We start from the raw sequence: 6,000 nt of genomic DNA on the forward strand, positions 1-6,000 counted from the left end.
TGTCTCAAATCCTGTGACTGTCTATCCTGTCAGAGTGATTAAATTATCCAAAGTAAGCTTTTGTTTTGAAATCTTCCTTGCTACTGCCACTGGAGGATGTTATATTACTACTGGGATCCTTGTCTTTCATTAACGGTCTTTTTTTTTCTTCCTTTTTATATGTTTTTAAAATTCATGAATAATTCAATTCAATTCAATTTAATTTCTTTATTGTCCCACAAGGGGAAATTAGTTTAGCAGCAGGATAAAAATAAACAGAGCAATAATATAAAATAATGACAATAATAGTGATAAAAAGTCAAAGGACAGTTATTTGCCATTAAGGAGACAAGATGCCATCTCCATCAATCCATCCATCTTCTTCCGCTTTATCCGGGGCCGCGTCGCAGGGGCAGCAGCCTAAGCAGAGAAGCCCAGACCTCCCTCTCCCCAGCCACCTCCTCTAGCTTGTCCAGGGGAACACCAAGGTGTTCCCAGGCCAGCTGAGAGATATAATCTCTCCAGTGTGTCCTTGGTCTGCCCTGGGGCCTCCTACCGGTGGGACATGCCCGGAACACCAACCCCAGGAGGTGCCCATGAGGCATCCTTGTCAGATGCCCGAACCACCTCAGCTGGCTCCTTTTCGATGTGGAAGAGCAGCGGCTCTACTCTGAGCCCCTACTACTAATACTTGAACTCCTCCACTTGGGGCAGGAACTCATCTCCGACCCGGAGTGGGCACTCCACCCTTTTCCGGCAGAGAACCATGGCCTCAGATTTGGAGGTGCTGATCCTCATTCCCGCTGCTTCACACTCGGCTGCGAACCGTTCCAGTGCGAGCTGGAGGCCCTCACCCGATGAAACCAACAGAACCACATCATCCACGAAAAGCAGAGATGAGATTCTGAGGCCACCAAAGCGAAAGCCCTCCGCCACTTTGCTGCGCCTAGAAATCCTGCCCATAAAAATTATGAACAGAATCGGTGACAAAGGGCAGCCCTGGTGGAGCCCATCACCCACCGGGAACGAGTCCGACTTATTGCCGGCAATGCAAACCAAGCTCTTGCAATGGTTGTATAGGAATCAAATGGCCCATAGCAATGGGTCAGACACCCCATACTCCCATAGCACGTCCCACAGGACACCCCGAGCGACACGGTCAAATGCCTTCTCCAAGTCCACAAAACACATGTAGACTGGTTGGGCAAACTCCCATGCGCCCTCAGGTATCCTTGAAAGGATAAAGAGCTGGTCCAGTGTTCTGCAACCAGGGCGAAAACCGCATTGTTCCTCCTGTATCTGAGGTTCGACTAGCAGACAAACTCTCCTTTTCAGCACCCTGGCATAGACTTTCCCAGGGAGGCTGAGGAGTGTGATCCCCCTGTAGCTGGAACACACCCTCCGGTCCCCTTCTTAAAGATGGGGACCACCACCCCGGTCTGCCAGTCCAGGGGTACTGCCCCTGATCTCCACGCCCTGAGGCGTGTCAACCAGGACAGCTCTACAATGTCCAAAGCCTTCAGGAATTCAGGAGACAAGATGCCGTAGGGATAAAAGAAAACTCGAGTCTTTTAGTCTTCCCCCCAGGGTCTCTTTAAAACGGCGGCCGGACGGCAACAACTCAAACTCACTGTGGTTCAAACAATTAATAATAGAAAGCGCCTTTCTAAGCACATTTCTATTGTAGATGGCCAAAATTCCATCTTGCCAGCGCCCTGAAATTTTGCTAGCAGTTTTTACCAGAAGTCCCAACCGATTCTTATTCTTCACCATCAGGTTAGCAAACCAGGCAGCGATACAAAAGGACATCACAGATTCAATAAAATTTCTATAAAACAAAGACAACATCTCAGATGAGACATTAAAAGATTTCATTTTCCTTAAAAAGAACAGTCTTTGTTAAACTGCCACTACAGTTTACGGTCAAGTACTACACCTAGATATTTATAACTCTCAACGATCCCAATATCAGCAGTTAAAATAAAAAGATCTCCTAGTTAGTGATCATCAACTGTGTATTACCAGGGTGTGTGCTTAGGGAGAGAGGGATTTCCCTCCCTCTGCTTGATTATTTTTTATCTCCTGCGGGGATAAATATTCAACCCCCTCCCTCTGATTTTTAGCTCTTGAAACAGTCAACAGCACGAACATCCGTCAAATCAGAAACTGACTTTTAGCGCTTGCAATCTGTAAGAGCAGAGATGACGCTGTTTGGGGAGATCATCCAGATCTCGTTCTGCTTCACCGTTTCATGAACTCACTAAGCACAGCTGTTTCAGAGTCAAAACTATCGTTAACTAAATAAAAGAGAAGTGAAATGTATTCACAGTGGCAGGAGGCTCACCAAAAATCCTAGAAGTATTCATGCTGTGTGTCAAACAGTTGCCTGTTCGTTGACATTTGAATTCGTGACAAAGTTTAGTTATGCAGCTTCTTCTTTCAAATTGTTAACTTCCAGCACCGAAGCTGCTAACTGCAACATCCTGCAGTTATAATGGACATCTCTAGAAGAAAATACATTCACATTTTGTTGGCTTTGTTGGCAGCTGCTGTGAAGGGCTGAAAGAGATTAGCAGCCACACTCCTGTGTTTAAAAAAAAAAAAGAATAGAAAAAAATAATCATTCACAAGTTTGAATCTGGAGTTCGTGAACACATAGTTATTCCATTTTTACAAATATATTAAGTCATAAACTCTAAAGTCCTACTCCTGATATTAGCAAATGGATGTTTCCTTCTTCCCTGTATGGAGATCTTCAAATGAGAGTTAAAAAGGGGCACTTTGTAGGAAAGCCAAAGGCTGTTTTCTCCTGAATCTACTGTAGAGGAATATTTATTATTTTTTAAACTGCAGCACATTTTATTTTGACTATTTGTTTCTCATGTCATTTTCACACATTTACTAACTTCATTAACAGGCCCCTCCCTGGGCCTGCTTTCTAGGTTTTTCCTTGTTAAAACAGAGTTTTTCCTTCCCACTGTGGCCAAGCTTTTGCTTGAAGCGGGTTGTCTTATTGTTGGGGTAAGGTGGCACTTTAGAATTAAAATTGAATTGAATATGTATTGTATTCAGTTTTACTTCTCCTTGTCACAGTACCTTGACTGTTTGCACATGTGTGTTTTCCCCACCTGTGTCCACTTCCCCTAATTACCCCTGTATGTATAAATAACTTCCACCTTTCTTGTCAGAGTGTCTGTGATCTGTCCCTCTGCCCTGTGTATGGATTTAGTTTTGCCTTGACGTTGCAAACAGCTTCAATAAACAGGTTTGCTTTATGCTTAATCCAGTCTGTCTCCTGGGGCCTTTACCTGTATGTCAATTATGGCATGTTTAACTGTTTGCACTGTTATGTTTCTCTGGATCCCCTGTGTCTTAAGAGGAAATCGTGAATAGTACTCATAATAGTATTTATTTATTTTTTTAAAAAGTTAATGGCACCTCTTTATTTTTTATTTTACCCTTTTTTTATATTGCACTGAGGCAAAACCTGTATAATCCCTTAAAATAAACTGGAAATCAGAGTTAATGAAAAACGATATACAATTTTGTTGCAGGCTCTACAGTGAGTAGAAAGTGGTCCTAATAGTGTATGAAGGTGATTCAGCCTTTACTGGTGGGGCCGCTAAACTGGAACTGCTGGCATCTGAAAACATAAATGCATGCATGTATATTTTATTCAGTGTGTTGGTTTGATTGTCTGCCACCCAGTTTGGTCCAGCAGAGTGAAAAATCTCAACAACTGTAGGCTAGATTGTCATGACATTTGGTGCAGTTGAGCTCAAAGGAGAATTCTTAATGACTTTCTGCAGCACCACTATTAGATTTCTGTTTTTGAGTGAAATATTAGATGAATTCCAATAATATTTGAAACAGGCATACTTCCCCAAGCCCCAAAGCCACAATAGTTATCCACAATAGCTGGCAATTCCTTACCTAATCATCCAGGGCAATTACCAGATTGAAATACGTAACGTACAACACCTGATCTTACAGGATGTTTGCAATGTGTTTTTGTATTCTGTTCAATTTCCTGCTGTGTAAAGTGCATTAATATTAATGCACATAGGCATTTCTTTCAGTATGCAAGATGGATGTAAGAGTGGAAGGTGTGCTGACATGTTATTTGGACTATGGCCATTCTGGTGTGTCATTTCTGAGCCTCAGTTGGGTGGAGTTGAAACCTGTCTTTTCTGACAACCTCATCTCATCTGTAAATACTCATCCCACTGATGCACGGTTTCATGGAATTAATGAGGCAGCTTCATGTGCTGATGCATGTGAAAGGAGAGCTCCCTTCAAATTGCTTTCCTTTATTGCCTCCCCCCGTTTGTCCTCCCTCCCCCAGAAATCACATTAGCCAAACCAATCTCATTTACAACATGCCATTTGTTAATTCAGCCCCCTGCTCCGACCCTATAGGAGATGCTTTGTTTTTTACGTCAAAGAGTGGATGAATTTCAGGAAAAATAGAATATTATAGTAAGAAAGAAAGAACACAGAGAGCACATCGACACTGTAGTGGAGTGTAATTCATCAACTACAACGTATTGATTAACTGATCATTTGCTCTGAAATGCAGAGCATATTGTAAAAGTTAAGTTTGGCCAACCGCCCCCTGTAAATGCAGGTATCAGCATAAACAGACAAATCAACTTGTTGTTCAAGTTCATTTTGCACCAGCTAGAAACTGATGTGGAAAAGAAGGAAAATGCAGTGCATTTATTCTGTGAAATTGGAGTTTGAGATGTGATCAATGCAGCATACAGAATGCTGCATGAAATTAGTTGATTATTGGTCCTTTTGTAGTTCTCTGTCAGTGCTACATCTGCTTGCAAGTTTGTGGTAATTACTGTGCTGTGGCTAAGGTGACAACTTGGATACAGGGGGGCAGACAGCAATCAGCTGTCTCCTCCTAGTTATTGCCTGCGCCTTCCACACCAGCGGCCTTTATCTTTGCTCGTCAGAGGCAGCGACCAACACAAGGCCAGTTATTACCGCAGCAGCGACCATGATAAGATCAAAGGAGACTGGTTGAACATGGAAGATGTAATGACTGTTCTCTTCTAAGCACTGCTTCACAGAATGTCATGTCATCTCCCCCCGTTAACGTTCATGTTTTTTTTCTTCCTTTACAAGTCTTTCAAAGATGCAGAATGAGGACAGTCTTCAATTATTTTGATGTAGGGGGAAAATTACCCAGCGCTGAAATTTTAGTGAATGAAAATGTTCCTTTTCACTTTCACTTTTTTTTCTTTTTGTTCTCCGGTGTTTTACTTTAGAGCAGCTTTCACGTGCCATCTATCTTCCTCTTCTGCTTCCTTTTCTACTTGATACATACGGCTACATTTGTGCCAAAGGTTTGAAAAAGAGCGGGTTGGCATGTTGTAAAAGAACTGGAAGTAACTTCATGTGACAGACGAGAAAGCAGAAAGCAGCTGCTGACATACTGGAAGAAGGGGAGGTCATGGTTTCTCACTATCTCAGTATCCTCCCACAGACTGTGACCATGAGTAATGGAAGCGATTGCAGGGGGGGAAAGGGTGGGACGCAGGTAGAAGTGGCATGAAAGCTGTAGATACTGGAGAGGGAAAAAAATGGACACAATTTGTCTGAAATGGTGCTTGGTGCCAAGTTGTTGCCCTTATTTTTGTTTGCAAAACAAGACTTGCCATACAAGATACTACAGTGTGTTTGCTAATTCTGTTTAACTTTTGCAGAATTTAATTTAAACTCACTAACCCTGACTCCTTAGTTCAGCTAGCATGCCATCTGTCATCCTGGTGTTACGACTGCTAATAGAATAAATCTGACTTGTAAACTTTTTCAAGCATAGACCATCCAGCAGCATTCGACGGTTCTTAAGTGTTGTGCTTAACCTTTACAGTCTCTAATGTTTCAGCTGCTGATTCTTCTCATTTTTTTCCGTTTTCCTTCTTCCTAATTGACTGTTAGTGGGAGTTGCCACATTTTCTTCCATACACACACACACACACACACACACACACACACACACACACACAC

General features: G+C 42.5%; 1 protein-coding gene across 1 annotated transcript in view; it reads left to right on the forward strand.

Moving 5' to 3' along the window:
• Positions 1–6,000, forward strand: part of si:dkey-112m2.1 (transmembrane protein 132C) — a 184,414-nt gene that overhangs the window by 92,347 nt on the left and 86,067 nt on the right. The gene's annotated exons all lie outside the window — the stretch shown is intronic.

This window comes from Haplochromis burtoni, unplaced genomic scaffold (genome assembly GCF_018398535.1).
Source record: "Haplochromis burtoni strain Fernald_Lab_line unplaced genomic scaffold, NCSU_Asbu1 Contig_118, whole genome shotgun sequence".
Classification (NCBI taxonomy): Eukaryota; Metazoa; Chordata; class Actinopteri; order Cichliformes; family Cichlidae; genus Haplochromis; species Haplochromis burtoni.